The 14,202-nt window shown below is 38.2% G+C and overlaps 1 long non-coding RNA gene across 1 annotated transcript; it reads left to right on the plus strand.

The window, feature by feature from the left end:
* Nucleotides 1-1,320: 1,320 nt before the first annotated feature.
* Nucleotides 1,321-6,390, plus strand: LOC144373868 (uncharacterized). Its single transcript, XR_013433405.1, has 3 exons — nucleotides 1,321-1,428; nucleotides 2,926-3,213; nucleotides 5,949-6,390. It is a non-coding gene; the product is annotated as an uncharacterized LOC144373868 (long non-coding RNA).
* Nucleotides 6,391-14,202: the final 7,812 nt, after the last annotated feature.

Raw genomic sequence — 14,202 nt, forward strand, 5'->3', positions numbered from 1 at the left:
TCCCATTCCTTTTAGAACAATAATCCTAATTCCTGACCTTGACTTGTAAGTGTCTCTCCTCCGTTGCTGGACAGAGGCTGAGTTTGCTGCTGTGCCTAACCTACGGCTGGGTGTCTGATATCAATACTGCTTAATCCTCATTTTTACTTCTCTCCACTGACTCTCTTGGTTATGTAGAAGAGGAAAAATACCTTTTCCTCTGCCATCGCTGGGTTCATGGCTGAGAGCTCTCTAACAATACACAGACTAACAAAAGGAAACATTCAAATTGATTTACTATAAGTTTTACATGACATGGGAGCCTGAAGAATGAAGTGAAGACCTGAAGAAACTTGTCTTGTGTACTTTTTTTATCTTTAGTTTTGATAAAGGTAGACTATCATTGTGTATTATGAGCCCCAGGGGGTATGATCTCATGATAATCAAATGGGAAACTTAAAAAGCCTGTTTGTTCAGATGCTTCTCTGTGTCTCTGTGTCTTTGGCTCCTTTCCTCCAGATCAGGGGGGTTACCTCTCACATGAGTGTCTGAGGATCTGCTGCAGGGGAAGGTTAGAAAATCCTGCTAGGTCTCATAGCCTGTGTGTGGGGAGAGAAGAAAGAGGAAAGGTCAGAGTGAAGATCTTATTTCTATTGCTGTCTCAATGCTTATGAAAGCTCCTATGTCATGTAAAACTTGAATTTTAAAAAAAATCTGCATGCCTTTCTCTCTCTACCTTTTGCTAGAAGGGCTTCAGCCATGAATCCAAGATTGGTGCAGAAAAGACAGTCTCCTCCCTATAGCCAGCTGATAGTAATTTGGGTATTTGTATTTGGTAAGGGATGGGCTGCATGCACAGACTGTGTAAAGTAAAGTAACCCATGTGGGTATAGTATTTTGGGCATTAAAAAAAACACACAGACTTGATTCAGTAAAACTTCTCTGTGAACACAAGAGATTAGTTATTCTAGGGTAACAAGGTTAAGACTGTGCTCACCCTTGGATTTAGGCATGTCTGGGCACACCTGGGCAAGTCTGGAGGACCCAGAGCTGTGAGGTTATCAGGATCATAATTGTATCAGTGAGGAACTTTAAAAAGTCCCAAGAACAGTAAGCTAAGACTCTCTGAGGGTAAGTGTGGAAAGCCAAACTAGGACTTGACTGTGTCTGACTCCCCTGCTGACTGGTGTGGCATCTGGTGGTCACACTGTGATCTGGATAGCCTGGTCTTCTAGGGTTCCAGCGGCTGTGTCTTCGTACCTTCCCACATCCCCAGGGATTCAATTACCTCCCATGTCCTTGTAACCCTGCCCCCCTTGACCTTCATTGGATGAGAATTCCTAAGAATTTAGAGTCCCTTCTAATAAAAGTACACAAAGCATGTTCCCTCTCCCATTTGGAGAGCTTGAGGCTGAGGGCAGAGGACCTGTCCCGGAGCTTGGTTTAAAGGTAAATTGTAAATTGTGTGTCTGTGTTTTATTATTAACACCTTGGGAATTTTCCCTGAATGACCTTAGTTAACCATCTGTGCTGGATGCAGGTGGCAGGTAAGGCTGAACTACCCTATTCTTTAAGAAATTTCTCCATGGGATCTGGTATACAAATAAGGTTGATAACCAGGGATGCATGTGACAATCAGGGATATCCTAGGTGATGCTTCATTATTGCAGTTGCTCTAATATTTAGCTTGGGAGCAAGTTTTCTTCACTTATTTTTAAAGACATAAGAGATGGACCATTCTTTCTCCCATCATTATTTTACTAGATAGGACACCCAGCAATTGAGAGCCAACTTAGTGCCAGTCAGAGGATGAAGCTACTGTGTGGATAAGGGTGGAGTCAAAGTGTTACAGAGTGCTATTACAGACCACCCACACATATTGAGCCAAACTGAAAGAGGAAAAAGGTCCTGTAATGAGCATGCCAGGCAAGTAGTTGGGAGCAGGCTAGCACTTCAAATCCCAGAACCTGAATTTTGGATGGAGTTTATAAAGGCAAAACCACAGGACAGTTGAGGCACCTGTAGGTCAGAAAAGACCTTGTTGAGACATATTTTGATTACATGAGAGACTTGTTTCAATTTCACATTTTTGTTGTACTTCAGGGCCATAATCAGTTCAAGGTCCTTTTGTACTTCAACATAGATACCGCTGTTGGGAAGCTGAAAAGAAAAAATGTTCAACAAGCACAAAATGGAGTCAGGTCAGAACAAAATGACATTGCTTTGGTTCTTTTCCATTTCAAAAGAACTTCCATTTTTTATGTTTTTATGTTTAAACTTCTTTTGTTTTAAAAAGAACTTATTTTTAAAGCCAACTTTAGTTGGAGATTGACAGAATTTTAGCCAAAGCTCTCTTAAGTAACACCTTCCTCCAATCCAACCTTGAAATTCACACCAGGGTCCTCAGTAGAAGGACATGAATAAAACAAAATAGTGAATAAAAACAAACTGTGTTTTCCCTGTGATTGTAAAATCAAAACTCTTGAGATAGAGTGTTCTCTGAAATAGTTTATTGAGTCCTTATAGATGCTAGTGAGGAAAGGGCCACATTCTGGGAAAGTGCCCACAAATTCCAGCAGCAAAACTAAGTAATAGTTGGAAGATGTCCACCAGACCTCTTAGTCAAGAACATTTTTATAATGAAAATTTGGGGAAGGAAGGTGGAAGTTTTTGCACTGAGCCTGCATTGGCTAAGAGGGGCAGATACACTAGCCAGCAAGGCGTGGGGATAGGAGGACAGTCTTTATGGGGAAGGACTTGTTGCTTTTGGGTTGGTCAGAGCTGTAAGCCTGCGGCCCCGGTACCTGTGGCTCAGATGCCTGTGGTTTTTCAAGTCAAGGTTTAAACACACACCCAGGTATGTGGCATTGTTTTGCTGTAGTTGCTGTTGTTGGTTGAGCCTGAAGCTATTAAATGATTAACTTTCCTTATCTTTTCTCCTCTCAGTACTCCTGAAGGACAAATTGGCAGCAAAAATGGCACCACAGCTTTTACTAGATGGGAGGCAACGTCACCAGCTATGGCAGTATAAGAAGAAGGCACCCTTAACTTTAAACATCAGCAGCTTGGCGTCAGCATCACCAGCAGGAGGGGTAGAGACTGGGAGAGGTGCCCATGAGAGCTACAGAGGGGTTCTCTTTGGTGGGCACCAGCTGTGCTCTTCCCTTGGGACAGATCCACCATTTTAGGCTGAGAGAGCAACAAGAGACATCATTTTTGGACACATGGCTGCAGGTAACAGAAACCTCGCCTGAGCTAACTTACACAGAGAGTTTATTGAAAGGAGATTAAGAAATCTCATGGACTTCCAGGGCAGGGACACAGCTGGCTGGGCATGAGAACTGAGGCTGGGTGTGTAGTATTTGGTGAATCCAGAAGTCCTCATTCCTCTTTGCTCATCTCTGGGAGTCTACTCCCCTCCCATTTTCCCAGCCTCCAAGCCAGAAAATGTTTGCTTGACAGCTCCCAGGTTTGCATGCTCCACCTAGACACACAGACAGGCTGCTCCCTCTTTCTCACTCCTTGGCTCTATTCCAGTTCTGAAAGTTCTTCAGATGATACTGTGTGGATTGCTTTGGGCTTGCTGCCAGCCCATCAATTGCTGGGGAATAGGATGTTCTTTTGGGAATACTGAAGCCCACTGCAGTCATGTAGAGTAAAACAGGAAGGTCCCTCCTACACAAGGTGCTCTGGTTGGAAAATCAGTAAGTATACCACAACAGCACCCTGCCAAGAAGCTGATACTGGAAAGAAAACTGGTGACCCGTGTGCAGTAAACTAGAGATTGAATTTACAGATCATAATGTGACATCTGCTAGTAATGCCCAAAACTACATGAAAGGAATTTGAAGCATTCTAAAGCTGCTATGAGACTTACACTATAAGAGCCTGTGAAATATGAATGTGGACTGATCCACCTACTTAATTCTTATGCACTCATCAATGTGTCCAGGAAATACGTGCCATAGCAAGAAGCATCTGTCAGATTCCACCCACTATCCTTAACACCAATTAGAAGCAACTCCTTTCACCCCTCACCTTGAGAGCCTGTGGTAGAGTAGGGTATAACAACTGACTACCACAGTCAGCACACAATCAGCACACTTTCCTCTAACATTGGGCTCTTCAGACCATCTGGTCACACTCAGGGAACACTTGAAAGGCAGCATATCTGATGCCCCATATATTCATCATTATTTTTTGAAAAAAAAATTATTATGAAGTGATTTTAGAGTTATAGAAAAAATGCAACAGAGAGTTTCCATTTACCCCTCTGCCCAACTTAACCTCTTAAATGGCTACAATAAAATTATCAAAATCAGGAAATTAACACTGGGACAACACTATCAATTCAACTATGGACTGTGTCTCAATTTCAATGGATTTTCCATCAATAACATTTTTTTCTTCAGAATCCTGTTCAGGATTCCACATTGCATTTAGTTTTTTTCTCCTTAAACTCCAATCTGTAAAAGCCTCTGCCCTCCTCCTCGAATTTTGTTTTGACAAGCTGGCTCTATTGAAGAGCAGATATTTTGCAGACTGTGCCTCAATTTTGATTTGTCGGATCAAACCCATGATTTTGCCAAGAATATAACTGAGATGTTGTGCACTGGACAGTGGGGTTCACGGTGTTCCTAGGTCTTTTGTTGGTGACGTTAACGGGACCTGGTAAAGGCAGTGGCTGTTGGGATTGTCTTCTACTGTAAAGTCATTTTTTCAGAGAACATAGTAATGTTGTGGTCAATAAATCGATTGGGAGTGATACTCTCAAAGAATGCAAATCTTGTTCTTTCTCAGACTTTTTCCCTCTGTACCTTTAACATTCAGCAGCAGATCCAGAGCAGCAATCATTACTATGGCATTTAAATAATGGTGAATCTCTATTTCCTCTTCTCCTTTATATTTTTCAATTGGAATTCTACTGTAAGAAAGAACTGTCTTGTTCTGTTTCCCTTATTTGTTTATTAATTGATTATTTATATCAGTATGGATTCATGAATTTTGATCTTTCTATGGGTTACAATCTTATACTATTGTTATTTTTAAATTGAAAAAATTTAACTCACATTGTTACAGTTTGACCATTAGGAACTCCTTTGGGAAGGTTTCTGAACCAGGAAAAAGCTTCCTTTGGGCTGGGGGTACAGCTCAGTGGTAGAGCACTTGCCTAGCATGAACAAGGCCCTGGGTTCAGTTCCTAGCACTGCAAAATAAATGATCTTGTTTTGCATTGAAGCCTTACCATTTGCTGGTTGTGTGGCATTAAGCAACACACTAAACGTTTCTATGATAATCATCTGCAGGTTGTTTGTAATAACAGGTATGTGAAGGGTGAGGATCAACTTAGGCAATGAGCATAGTGTTTGCAACAGAATCTTCTCTTAACTGTCTTGATCCAGCCAATCCAATAAACATCCATGTGTGAAACATGTTTCCTCTAATGAAAGATCTCTCAGAACAAAGCATGCATCTTGAGGACAAAGGTAAAATCTGTGACTTCCTGAAGCATTCTGAGGTAAAACTTGCAGTATTTGTACTTAGAAGACTCTATCTTTCTGCTAAGTGCTGGGAAGCAGGCTGTCTGAAATATCCGAGTTAGGGGTGTCCCCAACCCCAACACTTATACTAAGTTCTTGAAAGTGGAATTCTCCTTTTATTTTTATAGTAAAACTTGTTCTGAGACAAGAAAGCAAGAGTAACTTTTAAAGCTCAGTCTTTCATTCCATCCAATAAGATTAGTAAATTATTTTATAGGTCATTTTGTTGCTGTTGTTTTATGGAAGATATTTGCAAGGGTAAAACATTTCAGGGTGACTTGTCCCTCTTAAGTTTGTTGGGAAATAAGAGTCTGGCTAAGTCCAAGCCACTACCAAGCCAAAGCATGGCTTGGAAATAAACAAATAAACACATGCTTTCTACAGGCAGAATCCTTGTCTTATGGATTTTTATTTCTTTCTTTCCTGCAGGGCTGGTGATCAAACCCAGGGCCTCACACATGCTCAACAAGTGCTCTACCATGAGCTACACTCCAGCCCACCTTATCAGTTTTTGTATCCTTTATGAGGATACTGAATAGATGCTGTCAACATCTCTCAGACTGAAGCTGAGAATTTCTACCTTTACAGACTCGTGATATAATAAGAAAAATGAAAGAAAAAAAGTCAAAATTTATTTATAAAAATTGTAGTTATTTTAAATGTTGAAATTAAATACTGAAAATACTTGAACTTCTAGCTGCATAGGGTGGTACATAACTGTAATCCCAGCAGCTCAGGAGGCTGAGGCAGGAGGATCACAAGTTCAAAGCCAGCCTCAGCAACTTAGTGAGGCCCCGAGCAACTGTTTCAAAATAAAATAGAAAACATACAAATCTATGATGATCTATAAATAAAATATACATGTAAAGTATACCAGTGAAGATTTTTGTTTGTTGTTTTCACTTTTAAGTGTAGATAGAATAAGAAGTGATATCAAAATGGGCTGAGTGGGGTGTGGCCAAATGGACCCCACCCTGTTCCTTCAGTCTCATCTCCAATTAAAGATAGGCCTAACTTGTTGGATATACACACTATTAAAACACTTATGATCGAAATTGTATGTTATAGAAATTGTGTGTTTCAAATATCGCCTATTAGGTATAAACATGAGTATCTATCTTGCCAATACAACGTGGAAAATTACACTGATCTTATCACAACAATTTAAAACTGTGACTTTTCTTTGTACTGTCTGCTTTGGCTGTTGGGGGAACCCACCGACAGAGGAGGATTTGGGCACAGTATCTTGAGTTAGAATTGTGGAATCATAGGCTACAAGAATCAGAAGGGATTTGGATTTATTTGGTAAACTTTCCTCTGGCTCAGGAGATAAAAACAAAATGTCCTTAAGGTCACTGATAAGCCAAAACCAGAAGCCAGTCCTCCTGAGGGCCCAAGAGGCTTTGTTTTTACAAACACGCTTAACATGAAGCAGATGCCCCAGATTATTCAAGCATGCATCTCCCTTCTTCTCAGAATAAATTTTAGCTAGCTTTGCCATTTGTCCTGGATATCTGATACCATGATAAGCCATGCATTGTGACTCTAAAGTGAAGAGAAGTGAAATGTCTGTGTTAATCCTGTGAAACGTTTCATTCTGTACTCCTAAATTTTCAAAAGCAAATATACCCCCCAAAACTACTATGTAAGCTATACTTAAGTCAGGATGAATCCCATTAACACAGTGGATGGAGAGAGTCACAGCACATAGAACACGTAGGACCTGATTCATATATAAAACGTGCAAAAAAGCTAAAGTGACATTGGCTGGTAGAAGTCAACGTTCTGGTTACCAATCTTTGTGGCCAGGGTAGTAAATGGAAGGGGACACAAAGGGGAGCTGCCAGAGTCTTGCTCTCAGGCAGCAGCTAAGCGTTACGTAGAGTTTATAAAGGTCTATGCTTATAGCATATGTTCTTTTGTAATATGATGAACAGTTTCACAAAAGAAGGGAGGTAGTAATGGGTCCACTGTAATGTGCTTGGGATGAGCAACATTCAGAAACACAGATTTTTTTTTTATTGGTTGCTCATGACAATCATATCATATATTTGATTCAAATGGGGTATGAATTCTCATTTTTCCATGTGTACAGGCTGCAGGATCACATTGGTTATGCGACCACATATATACATACAGCAATACTAGTGTGTATTGTATTCTGCTGCCCTTCCTATCCCCCCCTCCCCTTCCCTCCCCTCCCATCACCTCACTCTACCCAATCTACTGTGACACATTTCCACAGCTATTATCCTGTTGTTCTACAGACCTCATCTCTAGAGTCACATCTAGAAGCATGAAATCTACTTTCTACTGGACGTTTTTTTACTGCAACAATAAAATGGCTCATTTAAAAAAAATTTATTTGATGCTACCTCAGAAAGAGAACTTTCTATATTGTAGTTGGAGAGAAGAAATTTCCATTGTTCTTGCTGCCACCCCTCTCCCCACCCCCACAAATGTGTTGGTTTGTGAGTTATAAAAATTTGTGTTATCAGCTGTTACAAGGTCTGCAAAAAGGCGGACATATGAGAGGAAATGGAAAAATAGTGGCTGATAAATGACCTGTGGAATCTCTGCAGTGAATTCTCATATGTCTACTTCACCTGGGACAGAAGGTTCCTAAATGATCCATTCTTTTTTTTTTTGTAATACTTATTTTTTAGTTTTAGTTGGGCACAATACCTTTATTTATTTTTATGTGGTACTGAAGATAGAACCCAGTGCCTCATGCATACCAAGCAAGCGCTCCATCTCTCACTGCTGAGCCACAATCCCAGCCCCCTGATCCATTCTTTTTTTAAGAGAGAGAGAGAGAGAGAGAGAGAGAGAGAGAGAGAGAGAGAGAGAACATTTTTTTAATATTTATTTTTTAGTTTTCAGCAAACACAACATCTTTGTTTGTATGTGGTGCCTAGGATCGAACCCGGGCTGCACACAAGCCAGGCAAGCACACTACCGCTTGAGCCACATCCCCAGCCCCCGGATCCATTCTTAATGACAACTGTCAGAAAACTATTTAAGCATCTGGCTTGAGTCACAGTTTAATTTAAGCTCATATTTTTCCTTTCGAAAACTGATTACCACTCAAAACCATCTTCTTGAGGTATATTACTATTCTTGGATTATAACATAACATAATTACAATTTCTCTAATTTATTGCATCTATTTAATGTATGCATCCAAGGCATCCACCTACCCATTCTCATGGACATCTTTCTACACCTACATGTGAATATTGGGAGAACCCATCCCCCACTAGACTACCTGACTGGTAAATTTAGTACCTTCTGTGGCTCCTCCATGACAGGTACAGGCCCCACTGGGGAGGACTGTGGTACACAGCAATGCTGTGACTGAGTGGTGAGTAGGCCTCAGGAAGAATGAAGTATTAGCATGTCCTTGTGGCTGGAAATGTAAGCCATTCCTTTTATATCAGTTTTATCAATGATCAAACTGATATTTTCTCTGCCTGGTTTCTACGTTGTCTAATATGGTTCAAAATTTGGGCAGAGAGGAAAAAGTGGATTTTTTTAAATTAGGTTTATGAGCTGCATCTTTCTGTGCCTCATTTTCTCGTTGAGAAAAGAAAATCTTAATGATATCTACTTCACAAAGCTGTTAAAAGAACTAAATGGGTTCATTCACCTGTACAACCTAAAATAGGACCTGGCCCATAGAAAGTATTCATTAAATGTTGGATATGATTTATATTATTTTAATTTAATTATCATGCTATTCTGCAACCTCTCGTACCTTTGTTTCAGTTAAACACACAGCATGAGTGTCTTTCCCTATGCATAAATGCATTTCTACAGGCTTATGACTAGTGGCCCCTCGGATTTTACTGGATAAACGTTCTACAACTGGTCTACCAATCCCCACTATCTCCTCTTTAAACACATAGCTTGAAATTTTTAGGAAAAATGTGGAATAAATTTGACCTAATAGACCTTTTCCAAATATTAACAAAAATGAGCTAAAAAGATAAAATAAAAAGAGAAGGTTTCATTAGCCCTAAAACCAGGAAATGGTTCCAATGTCATTTCATAAATGTTGAATGTTTCCCAGATACAGAACAGCTTGACCCAGATGAAAGAAAATATCTATAATCAACTTCAGCATACTGTTCTGAGTACTTGACAATAATTAACAAAGGTTATCCAAAGATCTGAGCAATAAAATAAGCAAGGTTGAGCTTCGTATTCTCACAATTTTTAGATCATCCCCCATTCCAGTAAATTCAACCACCCCATCTTCCTGAAATAGTCATTTTCTGAAAACAAGGTTTTTACAATATTCCCCAAGCAGTTACAATATAACATGGAACGTGCTTTTGTCAAACAACACACTTCAGCTCTCTCCCCCTGCTGCTACTTTCTCCTTACCTTTTACCTTCAGTTGAAAATCACCAATTTGGTTAATAGTTGTATATTGAACTCTGAAAGCAGAGGGTACACCTCCTTCTCCAGCTCCATGAAACATTTAATGAAATTACGGAGTCAAGAAAGGAAAGAATTTGAATTTTCTTCTTTATTTTGGTTACATTCCCCAGTCGTTGGTCCCTTCCCTCTCCCCTTCCTGCTCAGGATCTAGTTTAAGTGTTAGCTAAATGGATTGAAGATTTCAGAAATCCACTAAGACTTCTATGATGGGCTTGGTTTTTAAATGTAACTTGGGTTTCCATGGGCATATCAAGCTAAGGGCAGAGTTTACAGCAGTGTTTCAGTCATAATAAGCAACATTAATATTCTGATTCTTTTCATTTGTATTATAAAACTGTTAAATTATTTGATCACCCATAAAGTTACTTCCATCATGAGTGGTGATTTTTTTGTATGAGCTCTCTAGAGACCTCTGGATTCATCTAATGTAGAAAGGTCTCAGGGGTGATAGAGGAAGTTCATTGTTTAGCCTGTAATCCCAGCAGCTCAGGAGGCTGAGGCAGAAGGATTGCAAGTTCAAAGCCAAAACCAACCGCATCATTTTAGAAAAGGCCCTAAGCTACTTAGTAAGACCCTGTCTCAAAATTTAAAATCAAAAGGCTGGGAGTGTTGCTCAGTGGTTAAGCACCCCTGAGTTCAATCTCTACTATCAAAGAAAAAGGAGAAGGAGAAGGAGAAGGAGAAAGAAAAGAAAGTTCATTGTTTATGTTGGTGTTAAAACTATTGACCTATTACTTATTCTTGGCATACTTTCCATATACTCTTGCACAAACATAAGCATAAAATTTATGTATTGTTCAAATTATTAAAACATACAGCATTTTTCTCCACACAACTCCCAGTTTCATATTTTTTTTCCTAGTGGAATTTCATTTTATTTTATTTATCAATTTATTTCCCCCCATTTCTATTGAGGTATGATTAACAAATAAAAAATTTATGTATATAAGGGATATGCAATATATTCTGATACACATATGCACCGTGAGATGACTGCAATCAAGCTGATTAACATATTCATCACCTTATAAAGGTAACTTTGTATGCATAAGAATATTTAAGATCTCTTAGCAAAGAGATATGCCCAATACCATATTATTAACTATAGTCACTGTGTGGTACATCGACTCTCCAGAATGTCTTCATCCTGTGTAACTGAAACTATGTGCCCTTTAAGCAAGGCTTTCCTACTGTCCCCAGCTCCTGGTAACCACCCTTCTACACTCTGCATATATGAGTTCAACTCTACAAGATTCCACATATGAGATCATGAAGTAATTGTCTTTTTGTGCCTGGCTTATTTTCCTTAGCATAATGTCTTCTGTGTTCATCTATGTTGTTGAAAATGACAGAGTTTCCTTCTTTTAAAGGTTGAATAAATTATATACATCTATATTATATATAGGTATATATCATATGTGTGTGTGTTCACATTTTTTTAATCCATTCATCCATTGACGGTCACTCAGGTTGTTGCCATACTTTGGCTATTGTGAACAATGTTGCAGTGAACATGGAATATAGATAACTCTTCAACATACTGATTTTAATTTTTTGGATTGCCGAGTAGTGGAATTGCACATGATAATTCTGTTTTTAATTATTTCTGGAAACTCCACAGTTTTCCATAATTATTCTGTCAATTAACATTCCCATCAATAGTGTGCAAGAATTCCTTTTACTCTTCTTTCTCTCCAACACTTATCTTTTGTCTTTTTGATAATTGCTATTCCAAAATTTCCTTGATATTGATACTGAACATTTTTTTCACATACCTGTTGGTCATTTGTATGTCTTCTTTTGAGAAAAGTCCTTTGCCATTTCTCAATGTGTTATGTGTTTTCTTGCTATTAGGTTGAGTTCCTTATATATTTTGGATATAGACCTTATTTGATATCTGATTTGAAAATACTTTCTCCCTGGATTTTCTCTTCACTCTGTTGATTGTACCCTTTGCTGTGCAAAAGCTGTTTAGTTGGATGCAATCCTATTTGTCTATTTTTTCATTCATTGACTGTGCTTTTGGAATCATATCTAAAAAATCATCACCCAGACCAAGATTGAGAACATTTTTTCTATGCTTTCTTCTAGAAGTTTTACATTTTGGTCTTATATTCAGATCTTTAATACATTTTGATTTGTTTCACATTTTTTAATATGGTGTGAGTTAAGTTTCCATCTGATTTTATTGTTTTGTCATTGAAATCTAGCTTTATGTAGCTATCCAGTTTCCAAAACCATTTCTTGAAGATAAGGTTCTTTCTTCACTGGGTATTCTTGGTGCCTATATAAAAGACCCCCTTTGCTATAAATAAGAAGATGAGTTTCTGGGTTCTGTATTTGTTGTCATATAACTATTCAGAGTAGCCTTTTAAGATCCTTCACATTTCCGTGGTGCTTGTTGTAAAGTCTTCTTTCATCTACAAGTTTATTTATTTGCATCTTTATTTTTTCCTTAGATGTTTTATTTGTCCTTTCAAAAAATCAGCTGTTAGTTTCCTTGGTCTTTTCTATTTTTTTTTCTTTAGTCTTTATTTATAGTTCTATTGGACTACATGTCTGTCCTTATTTTCCTACCACCATACTGTTTTTTAAAAAATTAATATAGCTTTGTAGCCTATTTGAAATCAGGTAATGCAAATTCCAGCTTTCTTCTTTTTGCTCAAGATTGCTTGGCTATTTTGGAGGTCTTTTGTGATAACATATATATTTTAGTATTATTTTGTATCTATGTGTATTTATGTATTATTGTGAATTTATTAGGAATTATACTTTTATCCTTTGTTCTGTTAATGTGGTGTACTATATGGGTTGATTTTCATGTATTGAATCATCTTGCATCCCAGGGGTTAATATTCCTGGATCATGGTATGGTGCATGATCTTCCTTAGTGTGCTGTCAAATTCAGTCTACTAGTATTTTGTTGAGGATTTTTGACAATATGTTCATGAAGAATATTGACCAATAATTTTCTTGCTTATAGAGTCCCTGTCTGGTTTTGGTATCAGGGTGATACTGTTCTCATAGAAGAAGTTTGGAAGTGTTCATTCCTTCTCAATTTTTAGGAAGTGTTTGAAAAGAATTGGTGTTTTAATAAGCTTTCTTCACTGCTTTGACTAAAGAACCCAACCAAAACAATTGTAGAGGAGGAAAATTTCCTTAAGGGCTCAAGGTTTCAGAGCTCTTAGTCCATAGAAGGCTGGCTCCATTCCTCGTGGGCTCAAGGTGAGGCAGAACATTGCTTGGCTCAAGAGTGTGGCAGAGGGAAGCAGCTCACCTGATGATCAGAAAGCAGAGAGAGACAGGTCTCCACTTGCTGGATACAAATATATATGCCAAAACCACACCCCTAATTCTCAACTCCTCCAGCCATATCCTACTACTTCAGTTACCACTCAGTTAATCCCTATCAGGAGATTGATTCACCGACTGGGTTAAGACAATCACAACCCAGTAATTTCTTCTCTGACCTGTCTTGCATTGTCTCACATGTGAGCTTTTGAGGGATACCTCATATCCAAAACCATAACAATTGGTATTAATTTATCTTTAAATATTTTATAGAATTAAAAAATGAAGCATCAGATCCTGGGATTTCTTTGTTGAGAGATTTTTGATTACTGATTAAACCTCCTTATTCATTTTGAATTCTATTTCGTCATGATACAGTCTTGGTAGGTTGTATATTTGAAGGAATTTATCCATTTCTGCCAGGTAATTTAATTTGTTGGCATATAACTATTCAGAGTAGCCTTTTAAGACCCTTCACATTCCTGTGGTGCTTGTTGTAAAGTCTTCTTTCATCTACAAATTTATTTATTTGAGTCTTTCTTTTTTCCTTAGCTAGTTTAGCTAAAAGTTTGTCAGTTTTATTTGTCTTTTCAAAAAAAAAAAAACAGCTCTTAGTTTCCTTGATCTTTTCTGTTGTTTTTTTTAGTCTTTATTTCTCCTATTTCTTCTCTTATTTCCTTCTTTCTGTTAACTTTGGGTTTATTCTTCTCTCTGTAGTTTCTTGAGATATAAAATTAGATTGCTTATTTGAGATCATTCTTTTTCCTTAATGCAGGATTTATCACTATAAATATCCCTCTTAGAACTGCTTTTGCTGCAGACTCTAAGTTTTGGTATTACACTCCAGTTCTTAATACAGAGTTGAGTAAGGCTTTGTTTTCCACAAAGCCCTCCCCAGAAGCTCAGAAAGTTCCATGTGGTCCTCCCAGCCACCTTGATAGTTTTG

This window comes from Ictidomys tridecemlineatus, unplaced genomic scaffold (assembly GCF_052094955.1).
Source record: "Ictidomys tridecemlineatus isolate mIctTri1 unplaced genomic scaffold, mIctTri1.hap1 Scaffold_52, whole genome shotgun sequence".
Lineage (NCBI taxonomy): Eukaryota > Metazoa > Chordata > Mammalia > Rodentia > Sciuridae > Ictidomys > Ictidomys tridecemlineatus.